General features: G+C 44.9%; 1 long non-coding RNA gene across 1 annotated transcript in view; it reads right to left on the bottom strand.

Moving 5' to 3' along the window:
• LOC115089539 overlaps positions 1-19,505 on the bottom strand; it is a 61,635-nt gene extending 42,130 nt beyond the window's left edge. The window contains exon 1 of the long non-coding RNA XR_003856150.1: positions 19,389-19,505. This is a non-coding gene — a long non-coding RNA (uncharacterized LOC115089539). The remainder of the gene's footprint in view (positions 1-19,388) is intronic.
• Between the last annotated feature and the right edge of the window lie 6,667 nt (positions 19,506-26,172).

The following is a 26,172-nucleotide window of genomic DNA, read 5'->3' as shown; positions in this document are numbered from 1 at the left end:
CTGTATACAATACATATCACTCCGGTTCACATTTAACAGAAATAACTATCGCCGGGGAGGCGGTTTACATGGAACATATCGAATTAATGAACGGATAATATATAATAAAGTACAATCTATTGGGAAAAACAACTAAGATCAACTTAGAACACAACTTGGAAACATATAACTGAAGTAATATAAACATTAGATTATTGCTGTAAGGCAAGGATGGTTGTTGTTCTTCTTGCTTTTAGCTCTCTGGGAAAGCTTGACGGAAGAGCCAAGTCTTGAGTTTCACTTTAAAAGTAGTATGGCACGGCTCAATGCGGAGGTCCGGTGGTAGGGAGTTCCAGAGAGACGGGCCCGCTGTAGATAGAGCACGTTTCCTCAGGGTAGATTTTGCAGGTTGGGTGATCATTCTGTTCTGGTATGCCCTTCTGGTTAGTTTTTTAGAGGAGTGTAGTTGAAGCTGGAAGGTTAAGTTGAGTGGAGAGATGTTATGTAGGGCCTTATGAATCATCATGCAGGTTTTGAACTGAATCCTATATTTGATGGGCAGCCAATGGAGATGCTGGAGGATCGGGGTGATATGGTCCCTTTTTTTGGCGTTTGTAAGTATCCTTGCAGTGGCATTCAGTACCATCTGGAGTGGTTTGGTGGTGCATGCTGGAAGGCCCTGCAGGAGTGAATTGCAGTAATCTAGTTTAGGGAGAATGATGGGGGGCTAGAAGCTAAAACAAATATTCAGTACTCGCCAACAGATATTATGGGTAAGTTTAATACTCTGTACCTGTACATAGATATTGTAGAGCAGGTGGGAGAACATTTTGTGCTGCTACTACGCTATATTCCTGCTAAGGGGATTAAGGACAAATTTATCACTTCATTTATGATAAACTGTATTATGTTCCTGTGAATGAACACCATCTCATTAGAAATAAAGACAGATCAGAACAAATACATATCATTTTGTTATGGAAAGGTGATCCTCAAGCTTTATCTGTATCGCAGGAAGGCTGATTTTTAAAATGATGGTTGCTAAAGACTACATCGCATACAGAAATTATGATGCCACACAGGCCGGGCATAGGTTTTCAGAGTATTACAGGGCTCCAGACATGTATGGTGCAGGGATAGGTGGTGTGTTTTGTAGTCTCTTTAAGATAGCAATAACGATTTTGAGAAGGGGTTTTGAGATTGTTAAACCACATGTGAAAAGTGCAGCAAAAACCATCATCAAAGATGATTTGGACCATGTTGCTACAGCCATTCTGAATAAAATGAATGATAACACAGAGCAGACAGGGTCAGAGCAGTCAGTGCTTAGAAGAGCTGTTAAGTAAAAGAGAACCAATCAACAGGGTCCTTCTGAATCTTTTTAAAGAAAGAAGCTCAGATGTAGCAAATCTCAGAAGCCTAATCGTAAGTCTAAGAAGAGCAACTTCTCCACCAGGAAGCAAGATATATTCTAAAGCACCATGGCCCTGAAGAAATCAAACAAAGATGATTTCATACCATTGTAATTCATCTGAGATTTTTGATTATCAAAGCCACTGAGGCAGTGGCTGTTGAGCTGAGAAACTCGGCCTGAGTCGGGCAATTTTATGAATACGTCTCTACTTTAATAAACATTTGAAAAAGATCAAGGCATCTATTTCTCTTTGTTCACCTGAAGAAATCATGAAATTGGAACTTGATCTGTTTCAACTAGCCCCCACTCAAAACAGCAATGAAAAAAGTATTTACGTGGAAATTCCACCATTATCTGCTTTGCCAGAAATGGCCCCTTTAGATTTTTATGCAGCTAGACATGGCAAGGATTACCCAGATTTAAACAACACACTGCTGTACCTGACCTGTCAAATTGTGAAAGAAGATGGGTAAGACCATGATATGGGGGCCAAAGTTGCTCTCATGAACTATCTGGTGGCCTCTATTTTTAACCAGCTGGATTTCACTCTCTGAGACCTATTCATTAGTGATAGCAACAACTGCTATCCTTACAGAGCCATCTTAGAGATGCTTCCCAATTATGGTGAAGGACTTCTCAAAACACAGTTTACAGTCTGCTTTAAAAAAACACAGCCAGAACTTCGCAATGTCGGTTTTATTGAAAGATCTTCCTACTGAAACCTTTCCCACATTCAGAACATGTTAAAGGTCTCGCCTGTGTGTGTTTTCTGTTGTGCCTGCATTTCTTCCTTCTGAGGGTTTTGCTATTATCTGATTATGTATATTGTCTGTCTTTAGTATAATATTGCTGTGATTTCAGAGTTACAAGATCCCATTGCTCTTCTCCTGTGCTTGTGAAATTACTGGCATTTTGATCATACACACAAGAATTCTCAGCTGAATTTCCTGCTGAACTTTTTTGCTTCATCTTTGAGATGCCTTTATTCCTATACTTTATTCCCCAGTCAGAACAGGAGGAAACATTCTCTCTGTGTCTTTCTGGTAATATCTTGTACTGTAGGCCTGGGGTCTTGCTGCCACTATGCCTAGCTGCCATGCCCCAGATATACCACAATGGAGGTCTTACTGCCTCTATGTCTACTTGCCATGCCACGAATGCTATACCTGGGGGGGGGGGGGGGGGTTTGATGCTTTCTTGTTGTTTCTAATTGGATCCCAGCTTAGTTATTTTACCCTACTTCTTTCATGGTTAAAATGGGGTGTTTTGCCACCAAAATAAAATGTAAAATAATTGAAAAAGAAAAAAAGAAATACAAGTTTCTTTCCTTATCCCACCTCTTTTCTGATTCTCCACCTTATTCTTTATTGCGTATCTGTAGGATCCCTGTTTAGTTCTTCTTCCCTACTTCTCTCTTGTTTAGACCAAAAAGAAATAATGTTAAAAAAAGAAAAAAAATACAAATTTCTTCTTCCACCCTAGCCTTCAGTCAGTACCTGTATCCAGATTCCAGCCTGTGCCTGCCCTTTAGCTTCCAACCTGCCTTACCTTGTCCAGCCTAACCTGCCTCATCCAGCCTACACCTGACCTCAGCTTCCAGTCTGTACTCAGCTTCCACTTCGTACCAGTCTGCACTCAGCTTCCACTTCGTACTTTTCCTACTGGCCTCAGAACCTAAGGTCTCAACCTGTGTGGGAGGGGGTTGGATAGGCAGAAGGCTAGCTCCAGTCCTGTCATGCAGCCCTTTACTGTCTGTATAGTTTTGAGGTGTTTGAGTGGATTCTTGGGTACTGTGGAAGATGACCACACCCATGGGGAGGAGCCCCGTGGGGAGCCACAGTACTGGGCTAGACTCAGGATGCACAAACACAGAGTTTTGTCTTTTATTGTAAGGCTGATGTATTAGGGATGTGAATCGTTTTCCATATCGTCTTAACGATAGAAATCGTGTGGCAGGGCAAGAAAATCGTCTTAGGCACGATTTTTTAGTTAAAAAATCGTTAAAAATCGTTTTTTCCGATTAGTGCGCACTAACTCGAGTTAGTGCGCACTAACGGGAGTTAGTGCGCACTAACTGGGAGTTAGTGCGCACTAACTGAAAATGATACAATTTGACACTTTTCAGGTCAGTTAAGGTCAGTTTAGGAATGAATATGTATTCCTATTGGCTGCCCTCTTATTTATTCATGTTACCAAGTTTCCTACTGACAGTATATGGGGGATGGGAAATGGAAACAGTTGGTAGCTTGACAAAACAAGTAATGTGATCAGTCAATGTGACTAGAACTTGTGCCCTAACCCTGATACCAGGGGTATTGTGATCTTCCTGCACACAGTGCCCTATCCCTATTAATACCAGGAGTGTTGTGATCTTCCTGCACACAGTGCCCTATCCCTAATACCAGGGGTGTTGTGATCTTCCTGCACACAGTGCCCTATTCCTGATACTGGGGGTGTTGTGATCTTCCTGCACACAGTGCCCTATTCCTGATACCGGGGGTGTTGTGATCTTCTTGCACACATCCCGGTATCAGGGATAGGGCACTGCATGCAGGAAGATCACAACACTCCTGGTATTAATAGGGATAGGGCACTGCATGCAGGAAGATCACAACACTCCTGGTATTAATAGGGATAGGGCACTGCATGCAGGAAGATCACAACACCCCTGGTATCAGGGATAGGGCACTGTGTGCAGGAAGATCACAATACCCCGGAGGAGTGAGGGTCAGGCAGCTCCCCCCTGTCTGTGAAGCCAGCCTCTCACTAGTAATGCAGGGAGGGAGCTGTCTCAGACTTCACCATCCTCCCCCCCCCCTCACCCACACACCATTCACTAGCTGGGACATGGGGGAAGTCAGGAGTGAGGGTCAGGCAGCTCCCCCCTGTCTGTGAAGCCAGCCTCTCACTAGTAATGCAGGGAGGGAGCTGTCTCAGACTTCACCATCCTCCCCCCCCCCCCCTCACCCACACACCATTCACTAGCTGGGACATGGGGGAAGTCAGGAGTGAGGGTCAGGCAGCTCCCCCCTGTCTGTGAAGCCAGCCTCTCACTAGTAATGCAGGGAGGGAGCTGTCTCAGACTTCACCATCCTCCCCCCCCCCTCACCCACACACCATTCACTAGCTGGGACATGGGGGAAGTCAGGAGTGAGGGTCAGGCAGCTCCCCCCTGTCTGTGAAGCCAGCCTCTCACTAGTAATGCAGGGAGGGAGCTGTCTCAGACTTCACCATCCTCCCCCCCCCCCTCACCCACACACCATTCACTAGCTGGGACATGGGGGAAGTCAGGAGTGAGGGTCAGGCAGCTCCCCCTGTCTGCGAAGCCAGCCTCTCACTAGTAATGCAGGGAGGGAGCTGTCTCAGACTTCACCATCCTCCCCCCCCCCTCACCCACACACCATTCACTAGCTGGGACATGGGGGAAGTCAGGAGTGAGGGTCAGGCAGCTCCCCCCTGTCTGTGAAGCCAGCCTCTCACTAGTAATGCAGGGAGGGAGCTGTCTCAGACTTCACCATCCTCCCCCCCCCCCCCTCACCCACACACCATTCACTAGCTGGGACATGGGGGAAGTCAGGAGTGAGGGTCAGGCAGCTCCCCCCTGTCTGTGAAGCCAGCCTCTCACTAGTAATGCAGGGAGGGAGCTGTCTCAGACTTCACCATCCTCCCCCCCCCCCCCTCACCCACACACCATTCACTAGCTGGGACATGGGGGAAGTCAGGAGTGAGGGTCAGGCAGCTCCCCCCTGTCTGTGAAGCCAGCCTCTCACTAGTAATGCAGGGAGGGAGCTGTCTCAGACTTCACCATCCTCCCCCCCCCTCACCCACACACCATTCACTAGCTGGGACATGGGGGAAGTCAGGAGTGAGGGTCAGGCAGCTCCCCCCTGTCTGTGAAGCCAGCCTCTCACTAGTAATGCAGGGAGGGAGCTGTCTCAGACTGGTATCAGGGTTAGGGCACTGTGTGCAGGAAGATCACAACACTCCTGGTAATAATAGGGATAGGGCACTGTAAGAGATTGTAGTAGATTGAATAAAGATCTGATGTTTCTGCTCTCCTCACACCAAACAAAAACAACACACAAGCAGAGAAGCCCTTCTTACAAAGCTGAGCTAGTGAGTTAAGTAGGAGGAAAAGTAAACATACTGGTGCCAGTGTGGCTACTTAAAAAATACACTTACCAACAATCAATTACATATATTTGAACTGTGTACAGTTCCAGCCAGGACCACCTTTCTAAAATGCACAGTGATTGGCAAATTCAACATGCACTAGCATTTCAGGTGCCTGCTAACAAAAATAATAAACAAACAAGTTCTAGTCAGGTGAGTGCTGATCATTACATTACTTTTTTTTGTCAAGCTTCCAACTGTTTCCATTTCACATCCCCCCAACCATATTGGTAACATCAATAGATAAGAGCACAGCCAGCCAATAGGAATACATACATACATATTCATTCCTAAGTGACCTTACTGACCTGGGAAGTGTGAACACTTTGTTTCATTTTCTGTTGGTGTTCGTTAGTTTCCAGTTCCATTTCCCATCCCCCCAACCATCACCTCAGTGGTAACATCAATAGATAAGAGGGCAGCCAGCCAATAGGAACACATATTCATTCCTAACTGACCTTCAGTGACCTGGAAAGTGTTTATTTGTATCATTTTCAGTTAGTGCGCACTAAATCGAGTTAGTGCGCACTAACGGGGAGTTAGTGCGCACTAACTCGAGTTAGTGCGCACTAACACGATTTAACGATTTTTAACGATAAATCGTTAGAATTTCTATTGTATCGTGTTCTATAACGATTTAAGACGATATAAACATTATCGGACGATAATTTTAATCGTTGAAAAACGATTCACATCCCTATGATGTATACCACCAGAGGTGGCAGTAGTGAGGAGATCCAGAGGTAGCAGTCCAGGGACCCTCGGCAGAGGGAACCCGTCTCACCAAGATGGTATAGGGAAATCCAGGTGTAGGTTTCTCAGCACGGCAGAGCTGTAGATGAGACAGACTGAGAAATAGATTACTCACTAGATGGTAGCTGTAAGGTTTACGATTCCATCAGGCTGAAGTAGATGGTTGCAAGTACCGAGGCAGGGAGAGCAGGCCCTCGAGGAGCGAGTACCTGATCCCAGTAAGGCACCTGAAAGAAAGCAAGGGTCTCCGAAGGGCAGAGAGAGAGCTTCCAGCGGCAGCACGGAAGCGTCAGAGTAGCTTAGACCGGACGAATCCAATCCTTGCTAACTCAATGAGCTAGCAAACAAGCGTAGGCTAAATACCCGGATGGTGTGACATCACTTGAGGGGGACGCCCCCGAGGTTCCCACCATGACGTGGATAAAGACATGGGTGGTGTGCGCACCCTAGGAGGCCCTTAGAAGAAACATGGCGTGAGGCTTTGTCATAGCCATTCTGATGACGCCGGAGAACGTGGCTTGCAGACATGGCGGCAGCCATCTTCCAAAGGCTAGTGGGGAGAGCAGAGAAAAAGGTGAGGCACAAGCGTCGAAGCCATTTGAGACTGTTGGGGTGCTCCCTGACTCTTGCCTGCCAGTCCAGGACACCCCAGACTCCTCAACTTGGGATGTTTTTGCCACTGTGGGGTCTGCTTCTCACATCTCATTGGCCTTGGTGTGTTCATGCTACTCTTTGTGCTGGTTTGTCCCTTTATCAGTGCCTTGTGATTTTTCTTACCATCTTTGCTTCTTCAGTCCTCCTTCTTGGTTCCTTAGGATGATGATGCCTCTCTTGGTGCCAATTTGCTTCTTGTGTTACCTTCAAGAGTTCATGCTAATATTGTTTGTGTCCTCTTTTGAAACCTCAGGGTGTTTTCCCCACTCTTTCTGCTTCTTTGCACCTCTCACAGTGCTTTGGAGAAGTCCTGCCACTTCTGGTACTCCTTTGCTCCTTTATGGCGCCTTAGGCTATTCATGCTACTTTTTGGTTGCACTTTGCCACAGTCTAGGTACCTTGGAGTTCTTTCCCCCTTAATAGAATTGACGAGAAAATCCCAATTTTGAAGTCCAAAATATGCTGATGTGCTTCCTCCATTGAATTTAATGGTAAATGAATGAACAAATAAATGAATAAACCTTTTTTTTTTAAATTTAAAATGAACCAAATGAATGGAGATGATCTATATAACAAATTAACTAATTGAAATGATAATTTTGCCTCTGCACATACCTAAATTATATTACAAACAGAGGCATTTATTTACTTTCAGAAACCTCACAATCTATTTTGTTCAGTTTCTTGCCTGCTGGATTTCCAGGTCCTCATTTTAGGAGGTGCAGCCTAGTGTTTAGAACACGGCACTGTTATTCTAAGTTGCATAAATCTAGAATCACAGACTCTCTCCACCTGTGAAATCCAGTTGAAAACAAGGCATTTGTTTTAATCACGTTAATAATGGGATTGTCTTTCTGCAGTGTTTTGCAAAAATATGATTAATATTTAATGTTTAATAATATTTGATGAATCTCATTTCTTCACATATGATAAACTGGAATGCAACTTTTGAGAGTTGCCTTCAAAACATGGACTACCTAGCAAGCTTACTAATGGCTATCATCCTCAAGACAAACCAACAATAGAGAGACCCTTATTTTGAAGGGTTACCATTAACTTTATTTTTAATTCTCTAATCTTCAGCAAATATATGATATCACCACATTCAGTACAGAAATTCTTACATAAGAATCACCATACTGGGCCAGACTAAGGGTCCATCAAGCCCAGTATCCTATCTCCAACAGTGGCCAATTCAGGTCACAAGTACCTGGAGGATCCCAATTAGAAGACAGATTACATGCTGCTTATGCTCAGATATAAGCAGTGGCTTTCCCCATCTGAACCTGGTTAATAATAGTTTATGGATTTTTCCTCCAGAAACTTGTTCAAACCTTTTTCGAAAGCCAGCTATGCTCACTGCCTTTACCACATCCTTCAGCAATGAATTCTAGAGATTTGTTGTAAATGTACTACTTATTAACTTCATAGAGTGTTCCGTAGTCTATTTTTAAAAAAAATAAATAACTGATTTGCATTTATCCATTCTATTCCATTCATGATTTTAGACCTCTATCATATCTCCCCTCAGCCATTTCTCCAAGCTGAAGAGCCCTACCCTCTTTAGCCTTTTCTTCTAGGGGAGCCATTTTATCCCCTTTATTATTTTGGTTACCCATCTCTGTATGTTTTCTAGTTCTGCTGTATCTTTTTCAAGATGCAGCGACCAGAAATGCAGACAGTGGGGCCTAATTCATAAGCTGTGCTGAGCCTAGCACAGGTTTTATACTTATATTTTAGTGTGGGTTTTTCAGCACTAATCTTGCCAAGGTATGTAATATAGGCTTCAGTGCCAAAAATACCTGTGCCAAAAAACCTGCGGCAAGCTCAGCACATCTCATGCTAATTGCAGGGTAATAAGCCATATTAGCCATTACTCTTCAATGCAGAGAGAAGCACTAGTGGGGAGGCTGCCTAACACACCTCCATTTACCAAAGGAAATTTAACTCCTGGTCAAAGGCAGGAGTTAAATCACCAATAGTAGGCAAGAGGATAGAAACATGCGTGGTTTGGGTTCAGGTCAGGACGGACTGAACCAGGTGAGGCTGGGTATGGTCAGGTCTGAAAGAGACTTTTGTGCAGTGCTGCACTCCCACCAGCAGGGGTCCAAACCCTATGGCTTGGAGGTCCTGCTGGCAGCTATGGCCTGGATTTATCAAAATGCACTAAATATTGCATGCGATAGAAAAAGGGGTGTGTTTTATGATAATAGGCAGTTTATCACAATTTGTGCTATTACCTGTGTGAAGTGCTAAGTTACCATAAATTGTGATAACTTTCAGAATTGTGTTATCTCCTACATACAACCATGTTTACTATTAGAGAGAGAGAGAGAGAGAGAACACCTAGTCATAATGCCCTAACCCTAGATAGGTATTTGTATCCCTATGGGAGGCCCACCTAGTAACTTGAGGTGAGGTTTACGTATTAGTGTAGGGGTTAGGGGCCACTTTGACATTCAAAATGAAATGTACAAACTGAACAGTGCTCTCTTGTGAAGATTTGATGACCCTCGGAGTGAGGAAACTCACTCAAAGATTATATTTGTGCAATGTTCTCTCAACCTAGCTTGGTGTTACCCAGGTAGAGAGTCCATCTCTCTCTCTCTCTCTCTTTCTCTCTCTCACTAGGCATTAGAGAACACATCACTCACCCTTAACTCCTCTTTTTCAGATTTGCATTGCACCATACGTTATGGTGCTATCGCATGCAAAAATGCCTTATAGCATTTTGATAAATGACCCTATTTGTTTACAACAGTGGCTTAGCACTGCCACACCCTTAAAAGCCTGCATTACTCTTTGCACATCAGCTCAGTTTGATGTCAGGGCACCAATACCAATGACTGGGTAACCCCCACGACAGGACCAAGCAGGACCTGGAAAGAGGTGGCCTGAGGTCTGGAAAGGCTGTGCAGGACAGAACTGGCTCAATGACAGGTAAGAAAATAAGAATATAAGAAGTCACCATACTGGGTCAGATTGAGGGTCCATAATACCCAACATCCTGTTTACAATAGTGGGCAATCCAAGAGATAAGTTCCTGGCAAGTACCCAAACAGTAAATACATCCCATTCTACTATTGCTAGTAATGAGCAGTGCCTATTCCCTAAGTCAGCTTGATAAATAACAGTTTATGGACTTCTCCTCCAGGAACTTGTCCAAACCTTTTTTAAACACAGCTATGCTAAGTGCCTTAACCACATCCTCTGGTAATGAATTCCAGAGCTTAATTGTGCAGTAAGTGAAAAAGAATATTTTCTGATTTCTTTTAAATGAGCTACTTGTTAATTTCATGGCTTGCTCCTCTGATGGAGCATGCAAGGAACTTCCTCAGAACACCTTAAAGGCCCAGGAACAACTATCTGTACCAGTCCTCCTTAAGTCCCAACCCAGCAAGGGATTCTAGCATAGGATGGATTATTGCAAGTGGGGATAAGAGACCAGGGCCAGAGGGATGATGGAGGCCTTTTGAATACAAACTATAAGGTTCAATAATTTTGTTGAAGTGCACAAACCAGCTATCTTGTTTTGTTTACTATTTGTTTATTATTCCCCCCACGGGGGATACAAATTCGGCCAAGAGTCTAGCCTGGAGTCTGTTATCTGGCTAGTCCTGACTGCTTGGTATCACACAGGCGGATACAGTAAAGCGCGGCGGAACCAAAGGGACGCCCAATTCTAGGCTTGAGAGTACATGATGGTCTAGCTACCAACCTTTCCAAACGATTATGCCACGAAGGTTGGAAGATAGGCTGCCTTGAGCGCCGGAAAGGTTGGTTGAATGTTCAAAAGTAGCTAGCATGGCCTCTGCGTCCATGAATCCTGGGGGCCTTGCGGTACCTGTTGGAAAGAAACAAGCGTGCATTGGTATGCCTACCTGCTGAAAGCCTTGCCGATCTCCCAATAGATATCCGACGGAACAGTTGTACATGGTCTGTCCTAGGCAAAAACCAAATACAAAGGGACTTTACTTGGAGATGCGACTTATGTACACATCCATGGTAGGATTATGACGCAGTGATGATGTCACAAAGGGGAAAATCCAGTTTAATTGTACTGACATGTCGGTACAGCTACCCAACTTTCCGGGCGCTCAAGAGCCCATGCACGCTGGAAGCTAGCCGGGCCAGCGACCATGGATGTCCAGGCCATGGACGGTGGCAAGAAAAAGGCGGGAATGTCCATGATTGCTGGCCATGTAACCTTCCAACATCCATGGCCTGCGGCGGAGGAGCCGCAGCCTTTGAGCGCCTGAAAAGTTTATAGCAGTAGGGACATGGTGGAACCAAAGGGACGCCTAATTCTAGGCTTCAGCCTTGAGCGCCGAGAAAAGTTGGTAGCTGTACAGACACGGACGGTGGCGAGAAAAAGGCGGGAACGTCCATGTTCGCCGGCTATGTAACGTTCCAACGTCCATGGCCTGCGGCGGAACCAAAGGGACGCCCAATTCTAGGCTTGAGCCTTGAGCACCCGAGCCTGAGCACCCAGAAAAGTTTGTAGCAGTAGGGACATGGCGGAACCAAAGGGCCTTTCAGTCATGGATGTCCGGAAAGAGACAGGAACGTCCATGAACGGAAGCCCCGACCTTGGATGTCCGGCCGGGCGCTCAAGGCAGTGGCCATGGATGTTGGAAGGCAGCATTCCCATCTCTTTCCGGGCATCCATGCTTGGAGGCCCCAACCTTGGACGTCCGACTGGGCGCTCAAGGCAGCAGCCATGGACATTCGAAGGCAGCGGGGCCTCCCCTCTGATCATGGACGCCCGGAAAAAAGCGGGAATGTCCATGAACGAAAGCCCTGACCTTGGACGTCCGGCTCAAGGCAGCGGCCATGGACGTTGGAAGGCAGCGTTCCCATCTCTTTATGGGCACCTATGCTCGGAGGCCTCGACCTTGGATGTCTGGCCAGGCGCTCAAGGCAGCAGCCATGGACGTTTGAAGGCAGCGGGGTCTCCCCTCTGATCATGGATGCCTGGAAAGAAGCGGGAACGTCCATGAACAGAAGCCCTGACCTTGGACGTCTGGCTCAAGGCAGCAGCCATGGACGTTGGAAGGCAGCGTTCCTGTCTCTTTCCGGGCATCCATGCTCGGAGGCCCCGACCTTCACAGATGCCCGGACGTCCTTGCATGTCCTTAAGCGCCTGGACGTGGAAGGTTGGGGGTGGCCTCCGATCAAGGACGTCCGGATGCTCAGGGCAGCAGCCCCGGTGTCCATGCAGGGTTTGTAGAAAACAACCATCCACTTCCCTGCTGGACTGACATTTGAAATGACATTTGAAATGACAGGTATGGCGCCAGCGCACCCTGGATACTGTATAGGTGCTGTATACCACTCTATACAGTAAAATGGATTGCGAACGCCTACAGCTTCATAGGCATGCTTTTGACGCTCCTTTGCCGCTGCTTGGATTTGCTTCTAATTTGAATACTGAATCGAGCGGCTTGCGAACCAAAATGTGCGCGCATCAAACGCGTGGGCTCCCAGCACTGCCGCACTTTGTATTACGTGTCGGTACTGTATCGGCCTGACAGCTCCCTAATCCTTGTTTTATCTGAAACAGTAAATAACCGATTCACATTTATCTGTTCTAGTCCTCTCATGATTTTAAAGACCTCTATCTTATCCCACTTCAACCACCTTTTCTCCAAGCTGAACAACCCTAACCTCTTTAGCCTTTCCTCCTATGGGAGTCATTCTATTCCTTTTACCATTTTAGTCATCCTTCTCTGAACCTTTTCCAGTGCAACTATATCTTTTTTGAGATGTGGCGACCAGAACTGCACACAGTACTCAAGGTTTGGTCTCATCATAGAGCGATACCGAGGTACATTCTCTGTTTTATTCACCATTCCTTTCCTAATAATTCCTAACATTCTGTTTGCTTTTTTGACCACCACAGTATACTGAGTTGATGATTTCAATGAATTGTCCACTATGACGCCCAGATCTTTCTCCTGTTTGGTAACTCCTAATATGGAACCTAACATTGTGTAACTACAACATGGGTTACTTTTCCCTATGTGTATCACTTTGTACTTGTCCACATTAAATTTCATCTTTCAGTCTTACAAGGTCCTCCTGCAATTTCTTACAATTTGCTTGTGATTTAACAAGTCTATATAATTTTGTGTTATCTGCAAGTTTCATCACCTTGCTTGTCATTCCCCTTTCCAGATCATTTATAAATATATTAAAAAGCAATGGTCTCAATATAGATCCCTGAAGCAGTCTACTGTTTACCTCTCTTTTTCCAATCTATTAGCCAGTTTGCAATCCACAAAAGTAGATTGCCTCCTACCCCCATGACTTTTTAATTTTTGTAGGAGTCTCTCATGGGGGACTTTTTCAAACGCCTTCAGAAAATCCAAGTATACTAAATCCACTGGCTCACCTTTATTCACATGTTTATTAGCCCCTTCAAAAAAATGTAGCAGAGTTTTGAGGCAAGACTTCCCCTGGGTAAATCCACTTTGGCTGTGTCCCATTAAATCATGTCTAAATATATGCTCTGTGATTTTGTTTTTCAGAATAGTTTCCATGAATTTTCCTGGCACTGAAGTCAGGCTCACCAGTCTATAGTGGCCATCCTCCAGTCTTCAGGTACAATGGATGATTTTAATGATAGGTTACAAATTACTAATAAGATCTGAAATTTCATTTTTGAGTTCTTTCAAGACCCTGGAGTATATACCATCTGGTCCGAGTGATTTGCTACTCTTCAGTAGTATACAACAGTTATGATCATTGTTTAAAAATACCATTTTTGAGGCGCAGTCCAGATGTATTCCACACATTAAAAAAGGTGGACAGAAGGCCAAATGATCCCTGTGATGCTTAAAAGGTGAAGTGAAACAGGCTAAAGAAGGTAGCCATAGAGGCAAAAACTCATAATAAAAACTTTAAAAAATATATCCAAAGCAGGAAGCCTGCGAGGGAGTCGGTTGGATTGTTAGATGATCAAGGGGTTAAAGGGGCACTTAGGGAAGATAAGGCCACTGCAGAAAGACTAAATGAATTCTTTGCTTTGGTGTTTACTAATAAGGATGTTGGGGAGATACCTGTTCTGGAATCTGTTTTCAAGGATGATGATTCAGATGAACTGAACCAAAACATGGTAAACCTGGAAGATGTCGTAGGCTAGATTGATAAAATGAAGAGTAGCAAATCGTATTCACCCCAGGTTTTTTTCTTGACCAGCTATCTCCCTGTTAGGTTGAACTTCCAGGTTCCAGGGGCCAGCAGGGCTTCATAGGAGGTGCACTCAGGGACAAGAAAGCACTTAGTAGGTCAGGAGTGGCTGCTAAAATAAATAGGGAATAAGAAAGTGACCAAAAACAATACACAAGACAGACATGCACCACAAGACTAGACAGAACAAACTAAGACGGGACATATACAGACAGGACAAAAAGACTAAGCATAACTAGGACCAAGCACAGGACAAACAAACTAAGCAAACAAGAAAAAAGGCTAGGACAAACAGATTACCAGAAGGCCACAAACGTGGGCCAAATATCTAAGGAATGGGTGGGAGGTCAGCACTGCATACAGATTCCTTACATGATTAGGCTGGGGAGGCGAGACCTCCCTCCCCAAAATGAAAACCAGTATCAATGTATTCAAACACAATTTTTTTTCAACTTAATGAATTAAGAAATAAAAATAAAAATGGAAAATTGTATAGGTCCTAAATTGAATTATGATTGAATTTAGGTCTTAAGCAAGCAGAAGACAAAGCTCACAACCACACACTGCTGGATGCAATTAACGACTTTGCTCAGGAAGGACAAAGAGCTGTGTTGAAATGCAGACTTCAAGCTGGTCAGACCAAAGGTCCATCTAATTTAGGGCTGCTACCTCACCCAAATCAATCTGAGCAAGCTGATCCAATTTGGTTTTGCCCCATTGCATGCATAGAGATCCAGTTCTATTTTTCATAAATTCCAAGCATGCAATGAGACAAGCCTAAGAACCGTCCAAATGATGTTGTATATGAGCTTTTGAGAACATTTTGTTTCTTCAAGACATCTGAACAATAGAAACATGCAGCCTTGAAAATTCCTGCATAATATCCTTGGATGATTCTTATGCTAGTCCAGTAATTGGTATCGCAACCTGCGAAGACTCAGGTTAAACTGAGGAAGGCTTGAGTTTATTAGTGAAGAAAGCCGGAGAATTCTGACTGTTACTGCCTAATTAAGCATGGATAAAACAATATCATTTTAGGACCGATTGTTGCCAGCACCCTTGCCTTTATATGGCTACATTTTATTAAATAAGTGAAAAGTTAAGGAAAAAAAAGTTTTCCCACCACTGAGGGTCTAGAAACCTAGTTGGGGAAACAATGATTGTGTAAGGGCTTTTCTTCTGTTTGATATGGGCATCAGGTTATATGACAGACACACAGAACTGGTAGAAAAATAGATGAAAACAAAGTCTGGAAAAATAGGAAAGCTTCTATGTTTAATGATATGTTGGAATTTTTGCATGAAACTGAAGTTTTGAAAGCTTAATGCTCAGCAGCAGAAGAATGTAGAAACATCACATTCTGAGCATGAGGTCTCTGTCTAAATCCTCCCAGATGAAGAATGTTTGGCAAAGGTATATTTTGCAGTTTTTGAGTAATATGCTGTTAAAACAACCAGATAGTGAAATAGAAGGAATTGTTTTTCTGATTTCTACTGCCAGATTGGTAAAGGCTCTGCAAAATTTGGGAAGGAGTGTACAGTCTGGTTTATGCAAACATAGGAAACAGTAAAGACAGACAAAATATTTAACTTTAAAAACATCACGAACTAGTTTTATAAGAGATTGTCATACATGAAAAATAAATGTGTTGCTGTTTTGCAGTCTTAAAAATGGGTCTGATTTTTTTTAAAGGGTTTTATAAGTGTTTCATCCTGTAAATATAAACACGTAAACATGCAGACTTGTTTTTAGGACTAAATCATTCTTTAATTTATGTTGAGTTTCCTTAGCATTTTGGGATCTTGTCTTGAGTTAAAGCATGGCCTAATCCTAGATGTATATATTTTAGAATGAGAGCAACAGGTTATGAAGTGATATCTCCAGCCTGTCCTGCCACAGTGTGTGTCCTCCAGCTGTCTGAGTGGGTCCAACAGGTTCAACTGCTGGGCTGCATCAACCACTCTACTGCACTGAGGGTCCACCACTACCAGATACATTGCAGGTGGCTGAGGCCATGGACCAGGTGGACCTGACTGCACTACAAGCCATTCCAGGCATGGCTCATTGGATTCAACAGCAACAAGGCATTCTGGATCAAGTGTCAGAGGTCCTTGAGAGCTCGCTGCTCGAATGGACACCCCGTCAGTCAACTGTCTGTCCTAACTCCTGCTGCAATCCTTTCGCTGTCTCAGCCAGCTCCCTCTCTGAGACCTGTTCCGCAGCTTTTGCCCGTACCCTGCTTCCATGAGGATGCCAGAAAGTTCAGGGGCTTTCTCAACCAGTGCCCATGTACTTTGAGCTCCAGGCAGCCCTCTTCCCCACATACAAGGCCAAAATGACTTACATCTTGTCCCAGTTGGGGGTGGGGTGTGTTCTGCACTGGCTTGGATCTTCCTCCTTCGGGAAAGAGAGAACCCTTTCCTTTCCACCTCAGTTTCAACTGAAGTCCTCCAGGAGCCAGGTTGGTGGGGGATTATGTGGTCCACTTCTGGACACTGGCATTGGAGCTCCAATGGAGGGAGGACAGTTTGATTGCCATCTTCCATCAGGGCCTATTCAAACCCATAAAGGACGAGCTGGCCAGCTGGGACCTTCCAGCCACCTTGGAAGGACTCATCAGTTTGGCTATCAGACTGGACCTTCGGTTCTGTGAATAAGCAAGAGAAATGGACCTGTCCGGTTGCCACAGCCACAGGACTTCCCAGTCTTCCACAAACCCTGCCAGAGTCCCAGAGCCCTTAGGCCCTGCAGGAGGACTGCCTCAGGATTTCACCAGAGAAAAAACAGAGGAGGAGGCATCTTAGCCTCCATCTCTATTCTGCTGGCCAGGGGCACTTGCAGCTCATTGTCCGGCTAAGCCAGGAAACTCCAGGACCTAGGGCTGGTAGGATAGGACAACCTAGGTCGGCTCAGCTCCTCTCCCCAAATTCTAGTCCTGGTTTGTATCTCCATTAAAACTAACCAGATCCATGTGCAGGCCTTCCTGGTTATGGATGCAGCTGGAAACTTCATTGCGGAGGGCCTTATATGCTAACATGGTATCCCTTCCAAGCAGATGGTGATCACGCTCACCATTTCATCAGTCTTAGGGGAGACCCTGCCTGGCTGAGTCACCTTGTTCACCATGCTGCTCCAGATGCAAACCAGCCTGCTCCATCATGATTGACTCTCATCTCTCTTTTCAATGCCATATAAAATCTGTTATCCATTCTGGATTTTTAAAATTGAGAGTTTTGTCTGGTTTTAAACACATATTAGAAGATGCTGATTTTCACACGGTAGTTCAAGCTTCCATTTTTCTATTATTAGATTATTGTAATATCATTTATTTAGGTTTGACTTCTTCCACTTCATAACCTATTCAGCTACTAGAAAACTCTGCTGCTAGACTTATCACTGGAAGTAAGTGTAGAGATCATATTACTCCTATGTTAGCTAGCTTACGTCTGACAAATCTCCAAGGGCAAATGCTTTAGTCAGGTTTTATTGTCCAAAAAGGGCCTTGCGTTCTCAACAGAGAGAGTTGCTGGATGTTCCCTTGGTACGTCAGGCTCATTTGGCTGTTACCAGAGAATGCTCCTTCTCTATTGCTGCTCCAATATTTTGGAATACATTGCTAGAGGAAATCAGGCAATTAGATAGTGTTAAAACTTTTAAGTCAATACTGAAGACCTTCCAGTTTAAACAGGTTTTTTTGTGAGGCAATGGTTTCTCTGGGATTTTATTGAGTTGGTTTAGTTGTATCAGAGGGTTTTTATTTACCTATTTATCTATTATCAGTCCATCAAGCCAGTAGTCTTTAGGTAATGCTGTCAGAGACATGTATGTCTTTTAACCTAATTTTATTTTAATGAATTTTTATCAATTTAGAGGTTTATGTTAAATTCTGTATTATATTTTTATATTTTCAAGTTTTTATTTATTTTATGCTGATTTTACCTTATTATGTATGTTCTATTATATTCTTCATCTAGTGCATTCTTAAGCGATTAAGAAATTTGAATAAAGATAAAGATCTGCCTCTATGTACTTCCTAAAGCATTCAATGAATTTTTCTTGGGCCTGCCATAGTTAATGCAGCACCAGCCTCATATGAACTGGGATATCCTGCAAATCTCCAGATGGGGCAACATATGCACTAGGGATGTGCAGACAAAAAGTTTATGTTCATAAGTCCATAAGTCGAAAAGGGGGGTCAATTTCGGTCAATATGGACATATGGAGAATTCCATAAGTTGAGTCTATGTCCATACGTGCACCAGTTCCCTAAATAAAAATTTAAACCCCTCACCCTCCTTAATCCCCCCCCAAGACTTACCAAAATTCCCTGGTGGTCCAGCGGGGAGTCAGGAAGCCATTCCTCTATTCCTTTGCGAGGAGCACGTGACGTCCGCATCACGTCGGAGTGACGCGGCCGTCACGTGGTCCACCGTGGTTCCACTCCTGGACCCCTCGTTGGACACAAACGGAACTTTTGGCCAGCTTGGGGGGACCTCCTGACCTCCCCAAGCTGGCCAAAAGTTCCGTTTGTGTCCAACGAGGGGTCCGGAAGCGGAACCGCGGTGGACCACGTGATGCGGCCGTCACGTGCTCCTCGCAAAGGAATAGAGGAATGGCTTCCTGACTCCCCGCTGGACCACCAGGGAGTTTTGGTAAGTCTTGGGGGGGATTAAGGAGGGTGAGGGGTTTAAATTTTTATTTAGGATCAACGATCGCGATTTCCAACGTATTCAACATAGCTATGTTGAATAAGTTGGAAATACGATCGTTTTCGCCTCATCACTTTTTTAAGTTAAAAAAAAAAAAAAAGTAGCGTTTTACATATAAGTTCAAAACGAATGCACACCCCTAATATGCACTGCCTATCCAGGGTTCTGCCAATGATCCCTATTTCCTAAACAACAGTTCCAGGACTACCCGGCCTGCCTTCACAATACTCAGGGTTGTTTGGGCTGGGATAAGATTGGCTCTACCCACAGAGAGAAGTCCTGCAGGTTCTCACTGCCAGCAAGTGGACCCAGGTGAAGCAGAGACCAGTCTAGAGCTTCAGCTATACCATCCCTCGTTCCCCTCTGGTTGAGCCTTTGGGTGCCAGAAGCTACTGAGGAAACTCCCAGCACAGGTTTTCTGAGAAGCACAGATCCCTTGGAAACCACAGTTTAAGTTAATTCTATCTACACAGCTAATACAAACTTAGCTTGTCCAATTGGGTTAAATTCCTTACCTGGAAAGGTAAAATTTCTTCTGATGCCAGTCCAGATAACCAGGGGCAAATGCATGCTCTGGATAGTTCTGTTCTGTCCCCATCAATAGAAACTCTGTTAAGCTAAGCTAATTAATTCTGCCTCTAGAGCTCAAAGTACCACAGCTGGCAGCAGCAATTTATTAACGAGATTTGCTCAGACTAACAGAAAAGCAGCACATACCTCATTCAAGCTTGCCTGAATGTTCCCAGCTCAGAGACCAACTTCAACCCAGCTGCAGGTCAGACTGTTCCCTCTCCATCCCTGGATTTACCTCCTGCCTAACCTAAACTTTTGACACAGTCCTTATGCAAGGAGAAAACTTCAGTGATGCCTGCTAATCCACTCCTAGAGAAGTGGTCTTGCATTAATGATTCACTCTAGGTGGAAAACTCCAGTGCAACAGACATACTTCAGCAAATGTACTCCATTCCAGCTCAGCCTTTTCAGGAAGAGCCTGCAGCCACAGTCTTGTTCCAGTGGAAGCCTGCTTTGCCAGCCCTCTGCTCTTAACTCCGAGAGTCTCCAGTTCTGTAATCCAGTGATGAAGTGAACACCCAGAGGGAGGCACTCTTCTTGACACTGATCACCCAGAGGGAGTCACAATGCAGTTCCAGATGCCCGGTTACCAGAGGGAGGCACTGCAGTTTCAGGTGCCTCATGCCCAGAGGGAAGTACTGCAATTCTAGATGCACTGCTCCCAGAGGGAGGTGCAGCAGTTCCAGATGCCCAGTGCCAAAAGGGAGGTGCTGCACTTACAGATGCCCAGTGACTGGAGGGAGGCACTACATTTCCAGATGCCCAGCACCCAGAAGGGGGGCCTGTTCATGATATGCAGTTCTCAAGCAACCCTGAACTAGTGGTCAGTTTTCTGGTTATCCTGTGTCATCAGCCTAGCCTTGAAGAGGCCTTGAGCCTTTAACCAAGCCTTGGAAACATTCTGACTTCTCTGACCAGTTCCAAAGAAACATTAGTCTAGCACTTCTGATTCAAGTTCCTGCTTGACATAGTCAACATGGACAATGGGACCCTGGAGGATGGGGTCTTGGGGGGTGGTGGTGGTGGTGGTGGTGGTACTGCCATGCAGCCTCTCCATGCCCTGGTCCAGCCTGCTATGTCTCCTTCTTGCCTGTAGAGGTCTTCAGTAAGCCTTACTACCAGCCTTGCTAAGCTCCTCCTCACACAATACCCAAGTCTCAGCCCTATGTAACCCTGCCTTGCCAGAATCTCCTTGCCTCTTCATGCAGTCACTCTTGGCTCTCTGAGCTGGCCATTCTTGTCTTGTACCTTGCCTTGAGGCCTTCAGGTTTGCTCTTGTCCTGAACCTTGCCTTGCGGCCTATCTGGCTATTCCTTTCTCCTTGCTCTGAGGCCTACTCTAGGCCTTGCCTTACCTTCTGCTTTCTGGGCATGCTGCAGTCTTGTATCCTGCTTTACGGCCTTCTGGCCTCTCTGTACCTAGGAGCCTATTGGCCTCCAGCATTGTTGCCTTTGGAATTTTATGTTCTATGTTCTGTGTTGCCTTGCATAGCCCTTGTCCTGTCCTGTCTCATCTGCCATGTCTAGTCCTATCTTTGGTCTTGTTGTGCCCTGCCCAATCCAGCCTTGCTATTGCTTGCCTTGCCTTGTATCAGTATCCTGCCCTTACCCAGTATCCCTGTTTCCGACAGTGTTTGTTTCCTGTCCCAGTTTCTGCTTTCTGCTTCCAGCCTGTCTCTGTCCATATTGCCTGCCTTGCCTCATCCAACCTGTACAAGCCTTGCTTTGTCCAGCCTCACTATGATGTACTGCTGTCACAGTAAAGACCTACTGACACCCAGGACCGAAGGGTTCAACTTGTGGGGGAGGGGGCTGGCTATGCAGAAAATCAGCCCTTGTTCAGCCCAGTGTCCTGCTTTGCAGTCCTGTACAGCTCCTGGGGTGGTGTACCCAGATCCCAGTAACCGTGACACAGGCCTAGCTTGGCTGCAGGTAAACTGACAGGTTTAAGATATGAGAGATGTCTTCATATTTCTTTCCAGAACCAGGATAACACCTGGCAGTGCCACCACATATGTATATAAGTATCTTGCTTTCCACAACCTCGCCAGCACATGTTGTTTGTGTTGGAAAATATTTTGGAATAATACATTGGAGTATGATAAGTTCTATGCAGAAGCTTAGCCACCAATTCAACTCTCTTACAGCAAATAGAACTCCTGTGAGCTTCCTTCCATATCCCTTTCTATTCTTTATCCGTAAGAGTGGTGCCTAGATCTGAGTTCCACTTATCAGTAAGAATTTGGGATGTATTGTTACCAAATTTCTGCATAAGAATACCCCAATAGATGTTGGACAATTCCTTAGCAGTGGCATCCAGATCACAGAGAAAAGCTTCCATATATTTAGCTTACAAAGTGGGGTTTGTAAATCTAGCTTACTTCCCAAAGCCCTTCTCAATTACAGGCAGTACATGTATGAGTCATCCTGCAACTCAAAGTCATCAACCACCACTTAATAAATGATTAAATGTATCCCTCCATAGTTGGGCCACACATATCAATCCCTTATCTCTCCTCTGCTTAAACATGGGGGAGAAAGTACAACTAGCAATGCATGAATTCTTATAAATAAGGGCGAGAGGCGAGAGTGACTCCTCCACAGAAGTCAAGTTTTTGTTGACCTGCCTCCATATTTTCAGAGTATGAGCAAGAATGGGTCTAATTCTACATATTCATCTACTCAAGGGCGAGGAGGCAGGCCTAAACAGTAGTGCAGGTAGACTTGGCTCACAAGCTTGTGCCCGCTCTAAGGCCAGTCACATGGTGTCTTTATTATTAAAACAATTTTTCAAACAAAACAGACGTGCCACCCAGTAATACAACATGAAGTTAGGTAGGGCCATATCACCCTGTTTCTTAGGGAACTTTATTCTAGTGGTTCCAGATAAATTTGCTAACCTGACTATGCAGATCTATAAAACTTGCCTAGGGATATTACAGGGAATGGTCTGGAAAAGATACAGCAGCTTTGGTAGAAGGTACTAGGGATGTGCAGAGCAAAAGTTTAAGTTCATATGTCCATATGTCCAAAGGGGGTCCCATTTGCGGTCAATATGGACATAAACAGAATTCAATGAGTTGAGTATATGTCCATATGTGCAAATAAAAATTTAAACCCCTCACCCTCCTTAATCCCCCCCCCCAAGACTTACCACAACTCCCTGGTGGTCCAGCGGGGTCAGGACGCCATTTCTGACCAACTTTGCAAGGAGCACGTGACGTCGGCGTCACATCAGAGTGACGCGGCGTCACGTGATTCCCCACGGGGTCGCTTCCGGGATCCTCGTTCGGCCCAAAAGGAACTTTTGGCCAGCTTGGGGGGGCCTCCTGACACCCCCAAGCTGGCCAAAAGTTCCTTTTGGGCCGAACGAGGATCCCGGAAGCGACCCCGCGGGGAATCACGTAACGTCGGTGCCACGTCAGAGTGACGCGGCGTCACGTGATTCCCCGCGAGTTCCCTCCGGCACCCTCGTTCGGCCCAAAAGGAACTTTTGGCCAGCTTGGGGGGAAGCTGGCCAAAAGTTCCTTTTGGGCCGAACGAGCGTTCCGGTGCGAACCCGCGGGGAATCACGTGACGCCGCGTCACTCCGACGTGGCGCCGACGTCACGTGCTCCTCGCAAAGAATTTCAGAAATGGCGTCCTCACTCCTCGCTGGATCACCAGGGAGTTGTGGTAAGTCTTTGGGGGGGGGATTAAGGAAGGTGAGGGGTTTAAATTTTTATTTTGGATCAACAATCGCGATTTCCAACTTATTCAACATAGCTATGTTGAATAAGTTGGAAATCCGATCGTTTATGTCTCATCACTTTTTTAAGTTAAAAAAAAAAAAAAAGTAGCGTTTTACATTTATGTTCAATACGAATGCACACCCCTAGAACGTACATCTTAACTAAATTCATTCATCCAACTTATGAGATACGTATATCTTCCCAGTCTCTCAAATATTGCTTTATATTGGCCAATAGTGGAGTGTAACTTTTAGGATAGAAGTCTTTATGATCTCTAAGTATAGATTCCAAAATAAGTGAACCTCTCATTTCCCATATATTGGATAAGCTTTCAGTCAAGCCCCCTCCCACTCCTTGAGAGAACATAAGAACATAAGAATTGCCATACTGGGTCAGACAAAGGGTCCATCAAGCCCAGTATCCTGTTTCCAACAGTGGCCAATCCAATTCACAAGTACCTGGAAAGTACCCAAACATTAAATAATTCTCAAGCTACTATTGCTTAATAATTAATAGCAGTTTATGGGTTTTTCCTCTAGGAACTTATCCAAACATTTTTTAAACCCAGCTACACTAATTGCTATAACCACATCCTCTGGCAATGAATTCCAGAGCTTAACTATACGCTGAGTGAAAAAGAATTTTCTTCAATTTGTTCTAAATAAGCTATTTGCTAACTTCATGGAGTGCCCCCTAGTCCTTCTATTATCTGAGAGAGTAAGTAACCAATTTAGATTAACTTGTTCAAGTCTTTTCATGATTTTGTAGACCTCTATCATATCAGCCCCCAGTCATCTCTTCTCCAACTTGAACAGCTCTAACTTGCTTAGCCTTACCTCATAGGGCAGCCGTTCCATGCCACTTATCATTTTGGTCGCCCTTCTCTGCACTTTCTCCAGTGCAACTATATCTTTTGAGATGCGGCGATCAGAATTGCACCCAGTATTCAAGATGCAATCTCACCATGGAGTGATACAGAGGCATTATGACATCCATCGTTTTATTTGCCATTTCCTTCTTAATAATTCCTAACATTCTGTTCATTTTTTTGATTGCCACAGCACACTGAGCCAACTATTTCAATGTATTATTCAATATGTGTTATAATTAGTGAGGTTTGGGTGGACCCTTGGACACTGTGGCAGCTGACCACGCCCATGGGGGAAAGTCCCGTGAGGGGCCACAGGTCAGGCTCAGCTTAGGACACATAAACACAGAGATTGATCTTTTATTAGACAATTGATGAAGCCACCAGAGGTGGAAGTGGTGAGCAGCAGAAGTAGCTGGGCTAGTATCCCTCAGGCGCTGGAACAGCGAATCCTCCGGTAGCAGTGCTTTGGTGGAAGGAACTGAGAATAACGAGTACAGTGGAATATGCACAAAGTCCCAGTATGGAGAACCCCAAGATAGGGAGAGCAGGCCCTCGAGGAGCGAGTACCTGATCCCTGAGAGCTGAGAGGCTTGAAGGTAATGTACTCACACAGCGGTTCCACGTAGGAGATAGCACTAGGGCTGGAACGGAGGCAGGCCCTCGAGGAGCGAGTACCTGGTTCCGGGGAACAGCTCTGTAGGTGAGGATGGTAACTCACTGGTGTTGAAGATAGCGAATCCTTCCAGGCAGAAGAGAAGGTAGGAGCAGGCAGCGAGTCAGGGAACATGGGCCCTCGAGGAGCGAGTACTGGTTTCCTGATAGCGACCTGAAAAGCAAGTTAGCGTTAAGAGTCCAATGGAAGATTGGAGAGGCAGAGTAACTAGGTAAGGAGAGCGAATCCCATCCGTAGAATACCCCTTGCTAACTGAAAGGCTAGCAAAAATTGTAGGCTTTAAATATCCGGGCAGCGTGACATCATCACAGGGGGACGCCCCTGAGGTTCGCGCAAAGTAAGAAATAAGAGTGAGGGCTGCGCGGTGCGAGTGCCCTAAGGTACCAGCGGAGCATGGCGGGAGGCAGTGCCCAAGCTGGTCTGGGGATGCCGGAGAGGACAGCAGGCAGATGCCGCGGCAGCCAGGTGTCTATCCATAGCGAGAGGAGGTGCAAAGAAAGAAAGGTAGGCGGAGTGAAGCTGTCGGAAAGGGACGGTTGCAACAATATGACACCTAGATCTCTTTCCTGGGTGGTAATTCCTACGATAAAACCTAACATTGTGTAACTATAGCAAGGGTTATTTATCCCTATATGCATCATTTTGCACTTTTTCACATTAAATTTAATCTGCCATTTGGAAGCACAATCTTCCAGTCTTGAAAGGTCCTTCTGCAATTTATCACAATCCGCTTGAGAATTAACTGCTCTGCATAATTTTGTGTCATCCACAAATTTGATCACCTCACTCATTGTACCCCTTTCCAGATCATTTATAAATATATTAAAAAGCACCATTCCAAATACAGATCCCTGAGGCTGTTACCCTTTTTCCACCGTGAAAACAGACCATTTAATCCTACTCTTTGTTTCCTGTCTTTTAACCAGCTTGCAATCCACAAAAGGACATCCCTTCTATCCCATGACTTTTAGTTTTCTTAGAAGCCTCTCATGTGGGACTTTGTCGAACGCTTTCTGAAAATCCAAATATACCACATCTACTGGTTCATCCTTGTCCACATGTTTATTCACTCCTTCAAAAAAATGTAGATTTGTGAGACAAGACTTTCCTTGGGTAAATCCATGCTGGCTGTGACCCATTAAACCATGTCTGTCAAAATATTTTGTGTGATTTTATTCTTTATAACAGTTTCCACGATTTTTCCCGGTACTGAAGTCAGGCTTACCGGTCTATAGTTTCCTGGATCATCCCTGGAGCCCTTTTTAAATATCGGGATTATGTTGGCTATCTTCCAGTCTTCAGGTATAATGTATGATTTTAATGATAGGTCACAAATTAATTGGAATAGGTCTGAAATCTCATTTTTTAGTTCTTTCAGAACCCTGGGGTGTATGCCATCGGGTCCAGGTGATTTACTACTCTTCAGTTTGTCAGTCTGGCCCACCAAATCTT

This window comes from Rhinatrema bivittatum, chromosome 4 (assembly GCF_901001135.1).
Source record: "Rhinatrema bivittatum chromosome 4, aRhiBiv1.1, whole genome shotgun sequence".
Classification (NCBI taxonomy): Eukaryota; Metazoa; Chordata; class Amphibia; order Gymnophiona; family Rhinatrematidae; genus Rhinatrema; species Rhinatrema bivittatum.
Note: the sequence above shows the minus strand (reverse complement) of the source record. Positions and strands in the feature narration are given on the sequence as shown.